The sequence below is a fragment of the Amblyomma maculatum genome, chromosome 2, assembly GCF_055883805.1.
Source record: "Amblyomma maculatum isolate TAMU_Amacu chromosome 2, ASM5588380v1, whole genome shotgun sequence".
NCBI classification, from domain to species: Eukaryota; Metazoa; Arthropoda; class Arachnida; order Ixodida; family Ixodidae; genus Amblyomma; species Amblyomma maculatum.
Window position 1 is genome coordinate 174,079,298 of NC_139345.1, and position 22,945 is coordinate 174,102,242.

The 22,945-nt window shown below is 48.5% G+C and overlaps 1 long non-coding RNA gene across 1 annotated transcript; it reads left to right on the forward strand.

Annotated features, from left to right (window-relative positions):
* The first annotated feature begins 12,403 nt into the window (after positions 1-12,403).
* On the forward strand, positions 12,404-13,364 carry LOC146200463 (uncharacterized). The gene is made up of 2 exons (XR_014704828.1): positions 12,404-12,751; positions 13,240-13,364. It is a non-coding gene; the product is annotated as an uncharacterized LOC146200463 (long non-coding RNA).
* The last annotated feature ends 9,581 nt before the right edge of the window (positions 13,365-22,945 follow it).

The following is a 22,945-nucleotide window of genomic DNA, read 5'->3' on the forward strand; positions in this document are numbered from 1 at the left end:
ACCATCCGACAGAACACATGCTTCCATGGGGTCATTTTTTCGCAGGAACCGGATTAGATTATGTTGGAAATCAAAAGCGACCTACCATCAACTCCCTTTTTAAGTTGTTACATTTAGGCGAAAAATTCTAATTGCTTGATGTTGAGACTTATGTGATCATGAACACTCGAACGTAAAAGTACGCCAATTTCTTGTCTACCCAAATTGCACCTAGCACCTGTAGGTAAATGGGAGAGCTGACGGTCAGCCGAGTGGCATTTTTCTATCGGTTTTTATGGGCGATATTCACAAAGTCAAAGCCACGCATCGGTGGTGAGTTAAATAGCCTGTTGGTTGTAAACTTAAGCATTCCGCCATGAGAAAGATAGATCAGCTTCCACGGCAGAGAATACGCCGAAATGTTCAGCTGAACGCCAACCGATAAAGCTTGTTAGAATGTATCATCTACGTGCTGTCATCTGCATATCATCACCATTTCCAGCCATTCCGCCGATTCTTTTCCGCTGGAAGCTTTATCTAGAATCCTGAGCACTGTTTCGAACAGAACTTAGTCTCAACAAATTGTTTTCAGTTGGCTTTGGCATCGATGAGCTAAGTAAAATGTTCCCTGGCTGCATTAAGGCTACACCACAACTGGCTGCAACACAGTTTTCAAGAGTTGTGGAACAAAACATTAAGGCACGGTAAATTTGAGAATGCAAAGAAGCAAGAAAGAGAAAATAAAGGTTGTGGACGTTTTTTTTCTCTAACATTCCGTTCACATGACTAACGCATGAGAACCCCGTTATATTCGAAAGCTAAAGAATTCGAAAACTCGAGCACAAAATATCCACCATTGTACTAAAAAAAAATCATTGCGGTTGTGTGTGTGTGTGCTTGTGCGTGTGCGTGTGCGTGTGTGCGTGTGTTTGTGTTTGTGTGTGTGTCATTCATTAGCATCCGGAAAAAGGGGGAATATGCTTCGTAAACTGAATGATAGCTGGTGTGATTTCACAGATCTTTCTCTCACAGCTTACAGAACAAGCATTGAAGTCCAGGCAGACACTACAGTGACATTTCGATCTGACAATCGATTAAAATTTCACAATGCATGTTATCATGCAGAACAGGGGGCACACTGTTTACGAGCGGATATCTATACGTGAAGTGCTTGAGTGCAATTAGCATATTGCAATACGGTTTATCGGTGCAACTTGTCGGGAGTCTGCTTTCCAGCTGTTTACCTGATCAAAGTGTAAAATATCGGACATAGAAGCGTGTAGAAACTACTCGCTTCTAATTTCATTCAGGCATGCTAGACGCTTCTGGCCAAGAAGTGCCTACCACTCCTCACGTTCTGAAAATTACGGAAGTCAGTACGTTAAATGCATGACGCCGGTGTTTTGGTTCTTGTTCAAGATTACATCGTGGAGGCAGGCAGACACCAATCGTATTGTTGGGTTCGTTGTTTTTCTTCTCTTTCTCCCCACCTCTTCAAGGTGCTCGTGGGTTTGGCAGGAAAGGTGTAGTTTACGCACACAATGAGACGAAGCACCACGAACTTGCCGTACTTGCACCACGAACTTGCAAAAACACAAAGAACAGAAAGGTTATTTACAAACGACAGATAGGCGACTACACTTGACAAAAGATTAACTCACGCTGCACGCTGCTCCTCGAGCAGGCGCGTTACCTAAGACATGAGCTCATAGCCCTTCTTTCACGGTTTGATTTTAACCAGTGTCTGCCTGCTACCGCTACCTTAGCTTCATCGAGATTAGAACCGGCGGTCGCCCCGCGGCACGCTATAAATAATTGCCACCGAATGTTCGAGACGCGGAGAAGGAGCGCAATCCGCGCAGCGCTTCCGAACTTCTGCTCCTCACTGGAACTTAATGGAAGCCGTGCGCTGAGCGGCCGGCCTGTAGCACTGTTTATTCATCACATCACTTCACGAGCGCACGAAGTGAAGTGAGGAGGCCTTAGTCAAGCTTCTTGAGGAGCGTTTTGCCCAGGAGACCATCCGGCTTGTTTTCTGGAAAAATAAAGTACATTGATTGGTTCATTGTTTGGTAAATTGATTGATTGATTGATTTATATAAGAATTCCGCCATAGGCATCTGTCACCACTGATGGATGTTGGGGCATCTTTGGTGCTCTATAGAGTGAAGAGATTAAAGAGAAAATTGCAAAGAGTGCGACCTACAAAGTATACTTAAGTTTAGAAAGAGCCCTCAGCCCGATGCAGTCATGCCATTGCCTGGACATCTTGTGTCTAGAATTCTCAAGAACGATTCACGAAATCTGACAAGTCTTGGGTCAAGTTAGAATTAAGAACTGCGGAGCAGACGCGTGCGCCGCACTAGTTTATTTATTTACATATACTGTACGCCTTTACAGGCTCATATAGTGGGTCAGAAGACAAACAATCCAGAATTAAAGAACAGCAAAATTACAGAGCAAAGAACGAAATGGAAATGCAACAGCGCAGGAAGCAATCCACAATACAATTGAGAAAAAACTAAAAAGAGAAACACGCAAATCAAAGTCCCAATGAACAACAGGATATTCACAGTCAGTCCTATTCCAACAGAAGTGCCCCGATTTTAGCTTCAAATAAACAGAAACAACATTCACAATTGTTTCTTCCCCACCGGGGTGGTGCAGTGGTTACGGCGCTCAACTACTGTTTCCAAGGATGCGGGATCGAATCCGGCCTCGGCGGCCGCTTTTCGATGGAGGCGAAAAGCAAGGCGCCCATGTGCTGTGCGATGTCAGCGCACGTTAAAGAACCCCAGATAGTCGAAATTTCCGGAGTCCTCCACTACGGCGTCTCTCATAGAAACCCCACAAAACGAAACAAACAACAACAACACAATTTCTTTTGGGAGGTGGTTCGATGCTTCAATAGCACAGCGAAAGAATCAGTATTTAAATGTGTCACAACGCGACGGAAAGGGTCTGATGTATCTCTGATGATTAATTCTTGTCAAGGCTGAAAGGGTGGCATGACGTACTTTATTTCACCTGTTTATACGCCCGTGATAAAGAACAAGGAGGAACTCCATGGCAGAGAGACGTCATGCTGATTAATATTAAAGCCGGAATGTTTGCTTGATTGCGTAGTGCGCTGACGGTATCGTACGGCGAGTATCTGGAGGAAATAAAGCGGAGTGTCATGTACTGTATTCTCTCTAGTTTATCAACGGGATAGTATTGGTGCTGGAGCCATATGATACCGGCATACTCAAGTATCGGCTGAACGAGGGTTTTAAAAGCAGTTAGTTGGACACAACCTGGTGCTGTAGCCAATTTCCGACGCAAGAAAGTGAGCTGCCAGAATGCATTTGTGCATTTGCTATCAATGTGAGTAGCCCAGTTGAACGTGATTGAAAACGTAACATCTAAATATTTAACAGTGTCTGACCTTATTATAGCTGTGCCTCTTCTAGTATAAGGGTATTGGTTCGGTATCCCTTTATGATTAAAGCTGATACATGTTGTTTTGTTGACATTGAACTTAATACCCCATTTTTCACACCAATTCGCGATGTTGTTCAGTGAGAGGTCAAGGCTGATTTGATCATCCAGGGACCGAACAGTTGTGTACACAACACAATCGTCTGCAAAACAACGTACTGTTGTGTTAGGCTCATCATTTGATGGGATGTAATTAATATACGCCAGAAAAAGCAATGTACCCAAAATTGACCCCTGCGGAACTACGGAAAACACCTCAAGGCTGTCTGACTCAGCATTGTTAACTGATACGTATTATGATCTGAGGGAAAGATAATATCCACGCGACAGTGTTACGGTCTATTCCAATAAGTTTAAAATTTTAAATCAAATGACAGTAAGGGACCCTGTCGAAAGCTTTGGAGAAATCTACAAATATTGCGTTTGTTTGAAGTCCACAATTAATTGTTTCTTGGAAGTCATGGACAATTTGCAGAAACTGTGTTGTCGTAGAAAGGCCTTTCCTGAAGCCATGTTGTTTAGAGTAAATAAGGTTGTTGTGCTCTAAATAGGTAATAACAAGAAAATAGTAAATCAATTACCTTTTAAGGGTTACGTGAAATTAGTGCAATACAAATAATGTCAATCTACATGGAACAACGATCGAGCAACCTAGAACTTGCGAAGCCTGCCCTAGAAGATTGGGGGTCATTTATACACTTGAAACTTTCCAGGAAGTGCTTCTGCCTCTCTGCATATACAAAAGCACTCAAATCCTCACTCATAACTTTGTGACACAAGCCCTATGGATGCCACGGAAGATTATCTAAGAGCAACAGTTTAATAATATCTAAAAGTCCCACGTTTTTGTCGTATTTCTTCCGCGAGAATCGTAATTGGTCGGCAGCTCTTGATATCACGTGTACTATTAAGGACAAAAGACTTTGGACCACTCAAACTGCAACCAAAGCGCATAACGTTCATATCAATGAGTTGCCTCGGACTATAGTTTTGATGTGAATGTTCACGTCTAATTTTTTCATGTGTGCTAGAGAAATAAGGTGATAATTCATTTACATCGTGGTTCTAGTTCGAAATTGCCAGACGTTCGGTCGAGAGACTTTAGTCCCTACCTGTATATGCCTCGCGCTACTATTTCACTCACCCCGAATCGCAGACATTATACGATGGGTAGACAGAGAATTCTGGCCAGTAAGAGATTACAATAAATGCGAATATAAATAGCCTCTGTTTGTCTTTAATAGCGCACTTTTAAAAAACGCATCAATTTCGCTTTGAAATTTCAAGCAAGATCCGGATAATCTCAAGAACCATGTGCGTACCTCGGGAAAAAGGAAGTGCATCTGTATGTCACGTGGCCTATGATTAAAATTCGTATGGTGTGCAGGTATGCGAGTGGGCATGTGCGTGATAAGGGAGGCAACACAACTTCGTGGATCGAGCATTTTACGCACGGCAGTGGGCTCTGTCTTTAATTTCCTATTCGGAAGAGATATATCTGAAGACTTTATGCTGATGAGTGTTTGTAATTATAAATGGCTACAGGTAGAGACGGGTCGCTGATAAGCGAGCCAAATCTTTTAAGCGGCTCTTTTAAAAGAGCGGGTGCGCGGCGGCTCACTAATAGTGAGTGGCGGTTTTTTTGGTGAGCCGGCTCTCTCGTTCAGTGATCTGATTCGTACCCAACGGCTCCTGGGAGTGTGCTTGGAAGTCGGATATTCTCGGTGCAACTTCGGCTCCATCTATTAGTGATGCGAGAAAGCACCTGCCCTCCCGCATGGCCTCCGAGATCAGCCTGCCTCCTATCGTGCACGTGAAAGTAACACGCGCGCGAGGGTGATCTCGGAGGCCATTCTTCCTGTCCTTCCTCACAAGAGTCGTTCCTCGCATTCGGCTGTCGTTCAGTGAGCCGTCATGAACCAGGCGGTTCAGAGAGCTACCAGGAACCGTTCCGCCAGAGTCCAGTCTTCTGATTGCTGCGACTTCAGCGCCATCTATTAGCAGTGCGAGAAAGCAACTCTAGTGAGCAGGCACGAGGGGATCGAGCCAAACGATACTAGATAATTGAGCCGGTAAAGAAAAGAAAAAAAAGACTGCCGTCTCCACGATCTCCGCACGTCGTCGACTGCCGTCGGTCGGAGCGCGGTCGGCTGCTTCGAAGCTTCGCGCCGGCAACCTGGCAGCCAAAATGCTGGGTGTATGCTTCGAATAGTTGTCGCATGTTTTCTACGTCTTTTGTTTAGCTTTTCATTCGTGGTATGCGTATTTTTGCCAAGCTTCATTACAACAACGCGAATGTGGAATGCATAGCCCCTTCCGCAGGAAGCACAGCAGAAAAAATCCGACTCGATCACGTTCAAACAGCAGGGACTGTAACGCATCGTGTGCTCTAAACGGGAAACATATGTCTTTAAAAATTAAAACCGTTACTCACAACATGAATGGTGAAAGATGCAGCTAGAAGTAGACACAAAATGAATGAGTCAATGAACGAAATACGGTCAGCGCGGATATGTGGCGGCGAAAGCAGGACGGTTTAACATATTTGAGATAGGGTACCGGGGAAGACCTCTGTCGCCAGAGGGAAATGAAACAACGGGACAAGCCGGGAGCTGATAGCCGTGGGCCTTGAGAACAACTGCCTCAGCGTTGAACAAAAGGGTAATAAGATGATGAATAAACAGTGCTACAGACTAGGACGAAGGTGAAGAGCAAACAGGAAGGGCGCTCGCCCAGATGTCTCTTCTCTTAAAGGATAATAAGAATATACGATATACGAAGTAGAGAAGCCAGAAAGGTGGAGGGCAGGGACAAAAAAGCGCAATTTAGACAAGAAGAAAAAGGACTAATGCGGACTGGAGCTATCAAGTGCACTCTGTATTAAAGCGAAAACGATACATTTACATTATGCTTCATGCTCCCCCTGAATTCACTGTCTCCGTAAATATAGGAGGGACCTCCAATCAGTTAATATGCTTTCTCTATATTTATAATTCACTATCTATATCTGCCTATATCATCACTATCTATATTTATTAATAGTCAGCGCACATGAGATTTTAGGCTTTCTTTAGAGATTGATGGCACCAAGTATTCATAAGGGATAATTGTGAGCGTGGTGCATGATGGTCAATGTTATTCAGCTAATTTTGAAACGATAGGATGAGAAAAGAAAGAAATCCTTGCTTGGGGAATTGGTGCACCTCCAGTAGTGATAGTGGACATAAAGAGAAAGAATCGCGTTCTAAAAAAGATTGATATTGCTGTCTCTTGGGATACTATAGTCACCACGAAGGGAGATAAAATGGCGACACAATTAGTCCCACACTTTCGTTGAGGCCCGATTCTGTTTTCAACTTGAAGTGAGTAGTCGTGTACATGGCAGAACACGCGGCATGCACGTGGCTCGAATTAAAACGCGTTTGGACCTGTTAATAGTATATTCCCGTAAGCAAACGCGCCGGCCTCGGGGAGGCTGGAGGGCTCGAAGCCCCCCGCCTACCTCCCGCCAGATATTTCACGCCATTTCCCCCCCTTATTTTAATCACGCACAGAACAGTTTGAATAAACCTAAATGCACTACTGAATAACCGTGTTATATGTACTTTCACTGATACGTTTGAGCGGTTGCAGCAATACACGATGCACGATCAGTGAGGGTCGTGATGCATCGTTCGAACAGAAGTGGTCAACGTAAGGCGTCGTTTTTTGCAAGATCTGGCTCTGAAGAAAGGTTCGTCAAGGCGCTCTGAACCAGAGGACGAACCTTCTCTCCAAAATCAAAAACAGCCACCACCCACTTTTACTAAACTACGAAAAGACAGCCGAAGGCGAGGAGGGTACAGCGCTCTAGTGAGAGAGTGGTTGCGGCTCTTTTGAGAAAGGGAGGGAGAGCAGTTGCTTTGTCGCGCAGCTAACAGAAGCGCAGAACTCGCACCCAGCCACTCGGCTGCAACAAAACGGTTCGGGAGGTCGCATGGGCGCGGATAAGTGAACAAGAGAGAGAGAGAGAGAGACAGAACCGGCTTTCTCTCTTTTCAATAGAAACACTGCTCGCTCCTGAACGACCCAGACTAAGTAAGCCGGTAAGCCGTACAAATAAGCAGGCTCACTTCAGTGAACTAAACCGTTCCTAGCCGCTCACTAAACTGAGCCCCTTTGCCGATCTCTAGCTACAGGCCGCTATCGTGTCCTGCATTTAGGCAGAGGTTCAGTTCTCGCCTCCTTTTTTTTATCTCGTTATGACCAGTCTTATCACCAAAAAGACGTTGGCCTGTTTTTCAAGAACCATATTTCCTACGCAGCGTCACATTTAGGAAAATAAAAGGCTTTATTTGACTTGTGGCGATACTGCAAATTAGGCTGAAACGTCTTATGGCGAAGCATGAGCGTGCCCCTAATTTTCAAGAATAGCTGTAATCAGGATTTGTTGATGGTGGTGGTGGTGGTGGGGGTAGGGGTGGTGGTGGTAGTAGCACTGTTGCATTCGCACGCTAGGCCAGGGAACGGGAACACGGTCTGCCGCTCCATTATATTGTGGGTGGTAGGATGGCGTGAGTGTATGCTTAACTCCGTTTGATTTACGAAACTCTTGGAATTAATCTGCTCGAAGCTGCGGATCGCTATCAGTCACTACTTCTGCATGCAACCCATGGGAAGAAAAACCATGAACGAACAATGTTGAATATTTGTTCCCACTGATTCCGGGGAAGGCCCGTATATGGACTGGAATAGCACATTCTTCCCCCGCCCCCCCCCCCCCCGAATACGGCGGTGTGCGCGTGTGTTGTGTTGTGGTAGGTGGGTGGCGCACAGGAGGAGCGCTCCCTTCAAGGCGAAGACAGATACGCAGCGTCTCCGGAGTAGTTCGGTGTTCATTTGAGACGCTTTGCGGCCAGTGTACATGCGAGTGCAGTTTGGTCAATTAAAAGTCATGTTGTTGTTTTAAAAGTTCTCTCTAACGTCATTGAATAACGAACATATTGTTTGGTGCCGAAACAAGGGAGTTAGCAAAGAACAACGGCAACTTGAAACCAGCGTTCCAACTGCAACAGACGACAGCGATGGAGCGTCTCCAAACAAAGAGAGAAGCTACGCATGCCGAACTGGACCGACTCAACGAGAAGCTTGCGGTACTAACGACGGCGGATGACCTCGACCCCCAGCAACAAGACCGCATCTTGGAAATATCAGATGAATTGGACATTGTTATGAAAGATCTGGAATAGCTAGATATCCTGACTGAGCGGACGATGTCTGACTGATGTCCGACGGAGTAGATTTACGACTATGCTGTAAAGTCACTCCAAGAGCGTTTCGCGCGTCAGGACGTGCTCGAGCACGAACACCTTAAGTAGCTGTTAAACCTCCCCCAGGTTAGAGCTCTCAGTGACGCGAACGCGCTGCGGCGCCTCCACGATCATGTTCAGCGAAATATCGCAGGATTTGAAACTTTATGTATCAAATCGGACAGCTATGGTGCGAAATTGTGCGTGGCTTTCCTTCGAGTACTGCCGGGCCGAATGGGCTGTTCAGTACCTAAGGCCCACAGTGCAGACTACGACGTGCTCGACATCTCTAGCCTCCAAGCCATGCTGCAATCAGTTCGTTTGGAATTGTAGAGCAGGGAAAAATACGCGGAGGAATCACGAACGCTCCTCAGCGAACGCGACCTGTTTGCCTGATTGCGGCAGTGAATGGCATCCCAACAGCGTACGGCAAGGGCTCAGCGGCCAACCTCCAGGTGGGTGCCAAATTAAGCAAGGAGAGATACCCTTTCTGCGCTTCAGAGAGGCATGAGGCGGAAGATTGCAATGCTCCGATATCAATCGATGAGAAGAAAACAAAACTGCGAAACGAAAGGAGGTGCTACCGATGCGCGAAAAAGGGGCACATTACGAAAGAGTGTAAGAACTGGACACTACGCTGCGCGTTGCGCGAAGTGTGGTGGTGGTCACCAACATTTATTTACTCTTTGTACAAGGAGGTGTTTGGACCGAGGCCCTATTGGCCCAGGCCCTCACAAACCTAGGTGCAGCTCCTATTCCGGAACCCCAATGGCGTCTAACGCAGCTCGCGCCCTGGCGACCAATGTCCGCTGGGACTGTAGGTCATGGCAGCTGAGCTAAAACCCCTCAATAAACTAAAAGAAGCGCCAACATGTGAAGTTTGCCACCCGCCTCCTCTCCGGCGCTCTCCTTCGTCGTTCGACCCTTTCATTGGCCGAGCGCCGTCACGTGCGCGCCCGCGCTTTTTTTTTTTTTTTTTGCTGGGCGTGCAGCTTCCTCCTTTCCAGCGGTGCGGGCGGCGCGCGCGCGGCACATATCGCCGTGTGTTTTGCTGTCACGCGGCCTGCTGCTAAATTGTTCCCGCCGGCTAGTTAATCTTTTTTTTTTTTCAAGTATGTTGCGCACTTTGGCCGGCTGCTGAGAGAAGCACGGTGATGAAGGCGAGTTTAACCAACGCAGACATCGCGTACGAATGGTGTCACGCACTGACAGTTGAAAACGGAACCGTTTCAACGCAAAATATTAAAAAATAAACTGCTACCACGCTTCTCAAGTTTAACGGTAGCTTACAATTCCGTCCAACCAGCAAAGAAACCACACTGACTGCAGCTTCCGCAGCCCTGTTTTTCAAGCATGTTGCGCACTTTTATCAATGGCTGACGGACTCAAGGAGGTGAAGGCGAGTTAAACCGACGCCAAAATCGTGTACGTATGGTGAAACACCATGACAGCTGAAAACGGCACCGTCTCAGCGCCAAATATTAAAAACAATTCCTGCTACCACCCTTCCCAAGTTTACCGGTAGCTCACAAGTCAGTCAAATCTGCAAAGACTCCACATAGACTGCAGCTTCCGCCGCCTATACTTTATTTGATCTGCAGCTGAAGATGAAGATGAATGGAAGACAACTGCTGCCACACTTCTCAAGTTTACCGGCAGCTCGCAATCCAGTCAACGCTGCAAAAAAACCATACACAGACTGTTGCCATATTGTTCCTGTCCGCCGCCTAGTTACAAGTTTTATAAAGCATGCCTCTGAGTTTGGCCAAAGGTAACGAACTACGAACACACGGAGATGACGGCGAGTTAAACCAACGCCGAAATCGCGTACATGTGGTGTAAGACACTCACAGCTGAAACTATTCTGGCGGGAAATCTCCGTCAACATTCGGTAATTATGTTTCAGCAGTGAGTAATATTTCACCCTGAACACATTGCGACAAAATGCAAGCTGAAATGCTCCGGTGAGAGCCGGCGCCAGCGCTTTTAGCGGCGCACGGCCGCCTCGATCGGCGCGCGCGCGGCGCTGATCGAGACTGCTGTTACGACCGTGCATCATCCGCACTTGCGCGCTCTATTGTTCGCCTGTGGGCATGAATAAGTGCTGTGGATATGTGGTGTTGGTACAATGGCTCTAAGTGAGCCTGTTTCCAGGAATCCTGTTTTGTAAGCCTGTTTTGCTTTGTGGACACCCTGCAAATGCCAAATTGACCCTCCCTTACAAAAATGAGTTTTGAAACTCTATTGTTGGACTATTGACCGCCTTTTGAATTTATTGAATTTCGATAGACATTCAATCCCAGCTGAGTGCAATCTTTACAGGGCCCACAGAATTTTCATTGTGTTCTACCCAATAGACTTTTTGTGCTATTTTTTCTATGTGCTTTTTGTTGTCAGTTTTCAACGTTCACGAACAATTAGCGTGTACTGTTCAAGCTGACCCATGTTTTTAAGTAGTTTTAGGCACAAATGATAAGAACATGATGTGACAATTTCGTTATGAATTTTTGGTCTCACTTGTAATCAACTATTGGCCACATTCTGCAAAGGGAAATATAAGAGCAGCATGCAGTTGCGTGCTCGTTCATGTTATATAAAAGTACATATTAACGGTGCACACTTAGCTCAAGCTTCGCAACACAGTGAAAATATGCCCTAAAAACTTCATGATGGCAAAGCCTCCACTAATAATGCAAATACATCGTTGAATGTCAGTCAGAATCCGTAATGAATCAGCTTCTGTATGTCGCAGAAGGTAACTTTAGTGGTAGGACATATTTTATATTTATCATAAAACAAGTTCAGTGAGTCATCATACTAACAAACAGGATCCTAGATTGAACCTACCATGTAGGGCAGGACAAAGCTTTTTTAAACCAGTTGCAAAGTTCACTATATATATGCTTCAGGGTCTGACATTCTGCCCAAGCCTAGGTATTTTTGCCCGTAGCTTTTGCCGCAAAATGAGGTGCAGTCTGTATTGGAATCCTGTATGTCTTTGTAGAATTTAACTGTTATTTTTTTCTTTTCCTTCCTTTCTTAAAGTGGACACCATGCTAAAATGAAGTCACTTTAAACATTGAGGGGTTCTAATAATGACGGATTGATCCCACGCATACTATAGAGTTAACACGCATAGCAAAAACATTCGCGTATGAAATAAAAAGAAAAAAAAAATAGGATTACACGCGTCTTCTATCCGCGACTCGTCTTTTCAAAGAAGCATTCGGCCACTGCCTTGCTACTGTCCACACCCATCTTTCCCCCGTGCCGCGAACGGCGCCAGCATGTCCGGAGGGTCGAGAGTTACTTCCTGTCGGCTGGGGGGAAAAAGGGGGAGTGGGGGAGGGGTTGCTCCCTCTGGGTCTCTGCTCTCTGCCTTCTCCGTGGTTTGTCTTCACGGAGATGACCTTGGCTGCAGCATAGCTCGCGCAGCGGGGGCGGCGGCTCCCCCTTTTCACCGAAGCTGTTCTTCCGCGCCCTGTTTTCTTTGCACGCGGACGCGGGTACGCTGAGTGCGGCGATGTGCCAGTTCAGTTGGCGTTTTCCCGCCACCGTGGTCGCATCTTGCACTGTGAGCGAAGCACCGTATGTAGGTTTTTCGCTGGTGATTATCACGAAGATCGTTTTGTTCAAATTTGAGCGCGAACGTACGCATTTAAGTCTTCGGAGGAATCCGCTCTTGGGTGGCAGCTTCTGCGCAAGGAGGACGTGTTTAAGAAGTTCAACAGTCGCAGGCGTTTTGGATTCTGGGCGAAAAGCCGGCACGGGCGGAGGGAGCGTCTGCACTTTGGTGAGAGTTTTACTTTTTCCTATTCGTGTTTGTGCCAGTCTTGTACAGTGTGTGCTACAAGGGGAAGCGAGCATGTAAATATTTCTAGCAGGCAAGCCAGCCTCGTCGGAAAAAAAGGAGGGAGAGAGAGAGAACCAGGCTTGTCTCTAACGCGGACGCTGGGGCCGATGGAACGCCAGTTGGGATGGCGACATTTTCTTTCTTTTACAAGGTGACCGTTTTTGACGGATTGTTCGGCACAGTGCTGTACTTTTTCGATACGCTACTCGCGCTGAGACGGACACATTATCGAGATCATAATATGCCTCTGTCACACATTGTGGATTATTGAATCTGTGCAGCTCCACCATTTTTGCAGTGTTTGTTTTTGTTTCCACTCATTTTGGTGCCTATAGTTGGTAATTCTGCTTCAAGTTTTCTGGGTAGTAATGCTTGTGACTTGCACTTTGCTATTTATATTCACAATAGGATCTTTGACGGCAGCATATATTGTTTATCAGGGAGAAATGAACGATGTGGCAGTGCTGCCGAGCTGTGGAAGCGGCGGTCGATGCCGTCTAAGCAGTGAAAGACAGTGACAACTCATTTTAGACAAGAAATTTCTTGAGCTATGACGTGGAGCAGCGCACAAATGCCTTTCCTCTATTTTTAAGTTAGTATATACCGCAACTTAATTATGATTTATATTGTTTATTTCAGCATCACATGCGAGGAGTTCCCGGACGTATCAGCGTTTTACGCAAAGAATAGCCTGGCGTCATACCTTGCATATGAATTGAAATAAAGCAAATAAACAGCCCAGCTCATGTTATGGGTTCACCAAAGATGGATATTTTTTCTTTCTCATTAACGCGCATTTTTTATTCTGTGTTCCCTTTCCGCTGCGGATTAACAGAAAATGCTGCGTGATCAACGGTTAGCCGGGAGCAGGCACGAGGTGGTTTACATTAATGCAAAAGTAGAACAGCACATATCCTTGCTGCGGTCAGTCAACACATTCTATGTTCTGCTCGATCAATCAACAATTTAGTCAGTTTAGTGTAGGTTAATGAGTGAGTAAGTATAATGGGGCTTAAAAGATCAAGATCTGTTTTGTTCTTTTATGCCTCACTATGCTTATCATTAACCAGCACTGATCAGACAGGATTGTTGATTGGTCGGGCAGAACATAGAATGTGGTGACTTATCGCAGCTAGGAGATGTACTGTACTACTTTTGCATTAATGAAAATCACCCCGTGTCTGCTCCTGGCAAACCGATGGTCGTGTACTATTTTCTGTTGTTCAGGAGTGGAAAGGTAGCAGAAAATCAAAAAGCGTCACTTGCAGAGTTTCTGAAGCATTTGAGCCTGAAATCAACAGAATTTCAGTTGCGCGAATTCCAAAAGCGCTCTTAAGAAACACATGGGCCACTATTTCATAAGCGCTCAACAAGAGGTCAACACTGCATCATCCAAGATGTTGCCGATTATCAACAGACTTTCAACAGCGTGTATTGACACAACGCTTTCGAATTTCTATAGAAACCCTACATGCATTTTTGTAAGGGCTGTCAAGAGAACGTCTAGAAAAACACAAAGAAATATCCCCCTGCGGGAAATAGCCGGAAGTGCTTTCGTTCAATTGTTCACCCTTCCCGTCGAGAAGCGCTATGGTCAAGTAAGGAATGCCTATTGTCCCAAGGAGGCGACAGAGTGACACGTCCGCTGACGTACAGGACAAGAAAGGAGCAAGGTGATTACGGCCATTAGAGGATTTCCTGGGAATGCAGGAAAGATTTGCAATTGTTGGAAAGGGACAATGCTGGGAGCCGTATGCGGCGCGCACGTGCACTTGGGTTTCTGAGAAGTAAACCCACTTGCCGGAACCAGCCTATCGATTCTTGGCTGAAGAATAGAAATGTACCTCCTCGCCGTTCCCAAGCTTTTCCCGCCAACAAGTGACCAGACCCAACGAAACAATGCCGGGCCAGTCAGTGCTTCAGACCATCAGTGCAGTGATGTGTTCGATTGGATGCCGATATCTGAGGGGCGTGCCCTGGATTTGGTTGGTCAGCATCTTCAGAGAGGGGCTGGACATAGGGGGTTTTAAGGACGCTGCAGAGCACGAAATGTCGCTCTGAGCCCTGGGTAAACGGCTCATCCAGACGCTTCTCGCTATGAACTCTTAACGCTTGCTATTTTGCTGATGTACCCTTCTTTTCCATGTAAATAATCATGTAAATAAGTTTTCTCAAAGTGCCATTAAACCTGCTTGTATATATTTTACCAACTTCGAAGATTCAATCCTTCATCAACCCCGAGTCTCTGCACGCTACCAAGTGAAGGCCGGGTCGACTTAGCCCCAGCGTCACGGCACTGCTGTGACCGGGGCCTGCTCCGGAGAGCGCGCGCTAGTCACGCACCCCGTAGGTGGAGCTTGGAAAAAGTTGCATCTTTAAGTTTGGGGGGACAATATATTGATACGTCGTATATTGATACGACAGGTGATGAAAGACGCAGGTGTTCAGTCAAGCACCAACCGCTTCTTCAGCTTCGTCGTCTATCACTGTGTTGCCCAGCGTCATCCTCTTTAGTGGCATATACGTAACATTACCCCGGCACGAAAAGCACAGTCCCGGTGCGTACAACGTCAAGGAACTACAGCTGGAGTGGTACGGCTTCATGCGACTGATAGGAACGATTTCTGTGCGGGGCATATTGAATTGTTAGTGTGGGTGCGAAGGGGTGACCTTGTATGTCGCGGAAGTGACTGGCCGTAAAACACGGTAGGGGCCTGTGTAGCGCGTCAAGAGCTTCTCACAGAGCCCAATTCTACGAGCGGGAGTCCAGAGCAAGACAAGAAAGTCCGGAGAGTAGTGGAAATGCTTATGACGAGAATCATGGCGGTGTTCTTGAGAGTTTTGGGAGGAAGCCAGTCGGCGGCGAGCAATACCACGGGCGGCGTCAGCTCGGGATATGGCGTCACGAACATGGGAACTTGCATTAGCGGTGGGAGGCAGTACGCTGTCAAATGGAAGAGAAGGGTCACGGCCGAACAGTAGAAGGGCGAGTAGCCCATTGTTTCGTGACGGGATGAATTATGCGCAAAGGTCACAAATTGTAAGGTAATATCCCAGTCACGGTGATCAGCCGATACATACATTGATAGCATGTTCGTGAGTGTGCGGATGAGGCGCTCGGTGAGGCCGTTCGTTTGTGGATGGTAAGCGGTGGTGAAGTAGTGATTAATGGAGCAGTGTCAGAGAATTTATTCGACTATTCGAGCAAGAAAGCAGCGACCACGGTCAGCGAGCAGTTGGCGTGGTACACCGTGGAGCAGGAAATACGCCGTGGAGGAGAAACGTTGCCACGTGAGTTGCACAGCTGGTGGGTATCACTCGTGTAACGGCGTAGCGCGTAGTATAGCCCGTAGCCACCTCAATCCATTTATTCCCCGAAGCAGACAGAGGAAAAGGCCCAGGAGATCAAGGCCAACTCGGGAAAATGGGTCTATTGGGAATTCGATAAGTTTAGAGATCCAGCAGGCACAACCGAGGGCTTCTTCCATCGCTGACACCTGTCACCAGAAGCCACGTAACTACGAACAGAGCGGTAGAGGCCTGGCCAAAATAAGAGCCGTCGAACGCTGTCGTACGTACGAGATACGCGAAGATGACCCGCAGTGGGCGCGTCGTGCAGCTACTGAAGAACGGTGGCACACAGGTGGTCGGGAACTACGAGCAGAAGCTCAGCGCCATCTGGTCGCTTATTGCGCCGATATAAAGTGCCTTTGTGGAGCACATACAAAGCAAGGGTAGCGTCAGGGTGATCAGTGCTGAGGCGGTTGATAATCTCGCAAAGCATGGGATCTAAGCGCGGCTCATGACGAATGCTTGAAAGGTCAGAGATCGACAGCACACAGAGGTCATCGTCACACTCACTTTCAGACGGTGGATCTATCGGGTTTCGGGACAGGCAATCGGCATCAGTGTGTAGCCGGCCAGACCTGTGGACGACCGAAAAAGTGTATTCCTGAAGACGCAGCGCCAAACGCCCGAGACGACCAGTAGGGTCCTTCAGCGAAGAAAGCCAACATAAGGCGTGGTGGTCGGGGATGACGGAGAACGGGCGGCCAAACAAGAAAGGGCGAAACTTTGTGGCTAAACACTCACGTTCTGTGATCGAATAATTTTGCTCAGTCGCTGAAAGGAGGCGACTGGCATAAGCAATGACGGGAGTGCGACCAGTCTGCTGCTAGGCCAGGATGACCCCAATACCGTGACCACTGGCGTCGGTGCGTACCTCCGTTGGTGCTGAGGGATTGAAGTGTGCCAGGACGGGCGAGTTGGTGAGGGCTGCAGTTAGCGCAGAAAAGGCTTGAGATTGTTCTGGGTCCCAACAAAATAGAACGTCGGGCTACAGTAGAAGGGTATGTGGACGAACCGTCTCCGCAAAGTTGGGGACAAACCGCCGAAAATACGAGCAAAGGCCAAGAAAACTACGAACGTCATAGGAAATTCCCTTACGGCACGAATTTTGTCGGGGTCGAGTTGAACGCCGCGGGCATCGACCAAGTGTTCGGGTATCTTTAGTTGACGTGGGCCGAAGTTACACTTTTTTGCATTCAGCTGGAGGCCAGCTCTTCGGAAGACTCCAAGAATGGCATCAAGACGGCGAAGATGGCTCTCGAAGGTCGAAGAAAAGACAATGACGTCATCGAGATAACATAAGCACGTCGTCCATTTAAAACCACGTAGAACAGAGTCGATAATACGCTCGAATGTAGTGGGTGCATTGCACAGGCCAAAAGGTATCACCTTAAATTGGTACAGGCCATCGGTATTGACGAAGGCGATCTTCTCTCGGTCCCGTTCATCAACCGCGATCTGCCATAACCGGCACGAAGGTCAATCGAAAAGAAATAACTGGCATCGTGCAAGCAGTCGAGGGCATCATCTATCCTTGGAAGTGGGCAAACGTCCTTCTTTGTAACTTTGTGGAGGTGTCGGTAATCAACGCAGAACCTCCAGGTAATGTCCTTTTTCACAAGCACGACTGGTGACGCCCAGGGGCGGCTCGAGGGCTCTATAATGTTTCTTTCCAACATCTTGTCCACTTCATCTTGTATGACGCGACGTTCAGAAAAATAGTGACTCGGTAAGGTCTTCTATGAATGGGGCTGGCGTCTCGGTATCGATACGGTGAGTAACGAGGGACGTTTGTCCCAAGGTTCGGTTACCAGAGTCGAAAATATCACTGTAAGAGGTCAAAAGGCTGGTACAGCTTGAGCACGATCTGGAAACAGGTCAGGAGCTACCATTCCTGACCTGCGGGCCTCCGTTGGCGGGGACTGTGCAGGTCGTGGCGATACTTCAGCAGGAGTGTCAGGTAAAAGTGCAGACACATTAAAATCAGACAGTGGGGTCAGTTCAGCAAGAGAAATGCCTTCAGGAAGAACGTGTACAGAAAAGCTGAAGTTCAAGGCGGGAATATAAGTGTGGTTATTTGATACGTAGACGATATTGTGCAGGAGAGCTCTGCTATGCCGCAGAGTCATGTCGGTTAAGGGGGAACAATGTAGTCGCCATCAGGAATGGAGGGAAAAGGCATCATCAGCACATACACAGCGGCTTCAGGTGCCAGGCGAGTAAATTCAGCGAAGCGAAGACGGAGCGTTGAAGTTGCATGAGCTTGTTCATCGGGACAAAACGGCAGGTCTGGATGAAGCAGACCAGAAGAACAGTCAATGAGAGCGGAGTGTGCAGTTAAAAAGTCGAGGCCAAATATAACGTCTTGAGGGCAACTGGTGAGGACTGTAAATAACACAGGGATGTTGCGGCCGGCAATGCTAATGCGTGCAGTACACATACCAATCACAGTAGCTGTGTTGCCATCCGCAACACGAACGGTAGATGAGGTGGCGGGTCTGAGGACTTTCTTGAGGCGTTGTCGGAGCGAAGAACTAAGGACGGAAATGTGGGCGCCAGTGTCAATAAGTGCATAAATTGGGACGCCATCCACAAGAACATCAACGCGATTACTTCTAGGTGCGGCGTTCAGAACCGAGTTGGCCGTCCGGGTCGGTAATGCAGCTTCACTTCCGGACGCTGCATTCGCTAGTTTCCAGAGTAGGTGCCGGCGTATGATGGGGAGGAGCCGCGACGAGGTACCGGTGAACGGGATCGACGAGCCCGGGGAAATGGAGATCCGCTGTAGCGATGAGCAGTTGGGACGGTTTCGGTGCGAGGTTCATCTGGTTGAGGAAGAACGTGTGCAGGTCTATCAGAGGCGGGGCGGGGCTCCTCTGGTGGGGCAGCAAAGCATCGAGGTCCATAGTAATACCGAAGATCAGCATTGTAATAGGAGCGAGGGGTGGGGAAGGTACGGCTACAGCATACCGCGAAGTGTGGCCGGCTCGACAGCAAAGGAAGCAGATTGGCCTGTCGTCTGAGGTTCGCCACTCTGCGGGATTGTGACCAAGGTAGCGACGTGGGGAAGCTGTGCTGGTGGTTGTAGCAGCCACTAAAGGAACAGGGTGCGATGGTGGCGGGGGCGGCACCGAGCTAGAGGAGAGGCCGTCGTTTGCAAGTTCCTGGCGGACAACGGCCTGTATCATGGCCACGGTGTCGGGCAGCGGAAACGGGAGGGGTGCAGGAGTTAGGGCCTCGAGTTCTGTGCGAGCGATCCGAGTCACCGTCGTGGGATGGGAGGGTTGGTGCAAAGGAGCCAGGTCATCGCTGGATGAGGTAGCCGCCGTGTTCGGAAGACGCTCAAAGCGATGTACGAGACATCTCTGTTTAGCCAGCTCGAATTTTTGCCAGACTTGAAGCACCGAGTCGACGGTAGGGCAATCCATGCAAAATAGGATGTGGAACGCATCATTCGCGATACCCTTGAGGATATGCCCTACCTTGTCACTTTCCGGCATGGAGGTGTTGATCTTGCGACACAACGCAAGCACGTCCTGAATGTAGGCGAGGTAGGACTCCGTGGGGGATTAAACACGAAAAGAAAGTTCCGTTTTTGCAGCCAGAGAGCATTCAATTGGTTTCCCAAACAAGTCCTTCAGCTTTCGCTTGCAGGTGTCCCAGGTAACGAGCTCTTGTTCGAGGTTTTGAAACCATGTTCGAGCTATTCCCGCCAAATAAAAGATAATGTTAGCGAGCATGATGGTTGCGTCCCAGTGGTTGTTCAGCCTGCAGCGCTCATACTCATCTAGCCAATCGTTAACGTCTGGGTTGTCGTCGCCATAAAGCTGGGAGGGTGGCGAATTTTTGTTAGAACATCTGGCTGAGGCGATGTTCATGCGGTGGTAGGGGCTGTTTCGGAGGTCATCGTGGCTGTTTGAGACGCGGTTGTGATCCCAGGTAGGTGGCGGCCGCTTTGCAAGTCCAGCTTTTGGCAGCGTAAATGGGCTAATCGGCGCGTATAGGTGTCTTCTTTCACCTCCACCAAGATGATTCGTGGCAGAAGGCTAGTACCACAACAGGGGAAACCATGACAGGTGATGAGAGACGCAGGGTTCAGGCAAGCACCAACCGCTTCTTTAGCTTCGTCGTCTATCACTGTTTTGTCCATCGTCGTCCTCTTTAGTGGCATATACGTAACTATATATTTAGCGCTTGAATAGGAGCGTCTTTGCTTCGTAAAGGTAAGAGTGTGATCATGACCAAGGAGTTTTCGGGGATTGATGGAAGGGTAACCTCTTGTCCTGTGTAGTCTTTGTGGACTAGGATGCAGGTTTGTGTGTCCCTCTGGAAAGTCTGATAGTGAGTTTGGCGCTGGCTCCTGGCTCCTGAAGGGCGACCAGAGCCACAAGGAACTCAACTGTTTCAAGGTAAAGGCGAAGGTGCGCTCGCTTCTGCCGGTCCTTGAAACCTCTGCAATCACACTGGGTTAGTGTGAAGGGACGTGTTTGTGTGGATGATCGTGATCTAGGATTGGGGGCCATGATCAGCGCTTGAGGGGGTGAAGGATGCCACTGTTAAAAAGGTTCCATACGCTGGCGTCAGATACCTCGCGGATGGCGCGTTCCTCGTTATCAGAATTGTCAATGCGACGAGAGAACTTTGCAGGACGCGCGGGAAGCTTACGGGGTCCTGAGCGTTTAGAGAGACGTGGTTGTTCGAGCGTACATTTCTCTGTTGATCTTGTTACTGAACGCGTGATGCGGGCAGTTATGCTTTCCATCTGAGCGGTAATGGAAGCGTTTATGATTTTAGGACGTTGGGAAGCAATGTTTTCGATAGCAGCCATTCAGGCCTCCTAGGCATGAGAGTGCGCTTCAGTTTGGGGAGATGGGTCCCGTTCAGTTATGTTATCGTCATCTTCCGTAAGGGAGGGCCTAGAGGAGGCATTTTGAGTGGCCAGGGCATTCAGCCTGGTTTTGACCTTTTCATTCTGTGCCCGGAGAAGAGCAAGCTGATGTCTAAGTTCAGCTTCGAGGAGAGAAGGGGAGTTTTTGAAGGTGGGCGAGTGGAGAGAGGAAGGAGAAGACTGGGAGGCGACTCTATGTACCCAACTGCCCACCTGTGATTGTCTTGGTTCTCGCTGGGATAGGCGATCAACGACGCCTTTTTGCTGACGCGATCCGGAGGCTGCGTCTCTGCTGCCGCCACTGTATGGCGCTGCCTTCTTGTGTTGTGATGACGCCAACTGCTGATGCCCCTTGTCGTTGTCTTGCTTGGAGATTTTGGAGCGATCCCCCTACAGAGCGTCATTGTTGACATCTCCGGATGGCGTTTTCAGCTTGGCGTCTTGTTGGTGGGGGCCCTTTAGTCCTCTTGCCGGGCCCGCTGCGTACTTGAAGTTTCGGGAATTTTTCTTTACATTCACAGGAGATGGTGAGATGACTATTTCCGCAGACTAGGCATGTTAGCTTGCAGTCATGTGGCGTCATGCCCTCTTCAGTGGCGACGACATTTTGGCCGCATGGGCCGCAGCGTTCGCTTACGGGAGCCGGACAGATGTCGGCAGGATGGCCCAGTTCACAACACTGGTAGCGGGCTGGCTTCGTACGTTTGTACTGGCAAACTGGGGCAAGTTCGCAGTTGTAGTGCACAAACCGAGGGACAGCGGAGCCCCCAAAATTGAGCACGGCGACGTGGGTAGTTCCCAGCTTTCTGATGGCTACGAATTCACCACCACGCCACTGGATTTTGGATTGAAGTGATTCACAGGTTTCACGATCGTGCCCCGTGATAACCCCACGGCACACATCACCAGTCAGGTTTTCATGTCCACGCATCGGAATGAGTCCTGACCAGAGTGAAGTTGAAAGTCTGTGAGCAAGCATCGCACCACCTCTTGTTCTTGTGTTTCACACACACTAAGTTCTGTTCCAAACTAGGGTTGATAGTTAGGGCGTTGAGTTGAGTCGGTCGAGCGTAATGCATGAGGGCAGCGCCCAACTCACCCGCTTGCAACGGTGTCTTCAGAAAGACCGTTGTCATAGGCTTGAGCACTACAACATAGTCCCCGAGGTGCATGCGCACAGTAGGTTTGGGAACCTATGAAGATGCCGGCGTCTTCTGTTTCTTCATTGCAGTCGTGGTGGAGAGAGCGCGACTCTCCTCTTTCAACGAATTACGTGTGGAGCCTGTAGTTGGCTCCACACCCTTGCTTTGTTGGCGACGGCGTCTCTGCATAACTTGGAACGCAGCCTCTTACAAAGGTGAAAGTGGCTCCGCAGGGGCCGCAAGCTGACTTGTAGGGATGTTTGCCCACGATAGAGTCACAATGCCGTATCCGTGAAGCATTTTGTTGGCCAGGTTTTCACAGGAGTGTCGACCGTACTCCGTTTACAGCGTCCGGGGAGCCGGAGCCATTAGGTCCAGCTCCGCGTTAACTTGGCAAACAAGGTGAGACTCCTATATCGGCGAAAATTCGCCCCATCTGGTTCAGAATATTGTCTTCAGACGCCGGATGAGTCCACGGATCTGATGAATATAATCATTCGGGAGTCACAGCGACATTCCTGTGCTTCCTGACAAAAGTTGGTGGAGCAGATGCGCTGCACGTCCGATGCGTTCGCGCGCTCGCAGCGCCAACCCGCCACCCGCGCGAGGTGTGGGCGACGACACATCACCTCTCTTTGTGATCCACCAGCACAGAATACCGAGAGCGAGACCGCTACAGGATTACACTCAACAGCGTCTATTTGCAACGGCAACAAAAACGCCATGCTGCTGCAGACGGCGCAGGTGTGGGTCGACGCACCGAACAGAAAACGCCTTGCTCGCTGTCTGTTTGACGGAGGCAGTCAACGATCCTTTATAACAGAGAAGCTTTTGCGAATACTGAATCTTGAGGTGACCGGTGAAGAGGAAGTGGCCATTTACCCTTTCGGCGGCTCAGCCAACGTTATGAAGAAAACACGGCGTCGAGTCAAGCTCTTGCTACGAAGCCAGTACGACCGCGAGGACC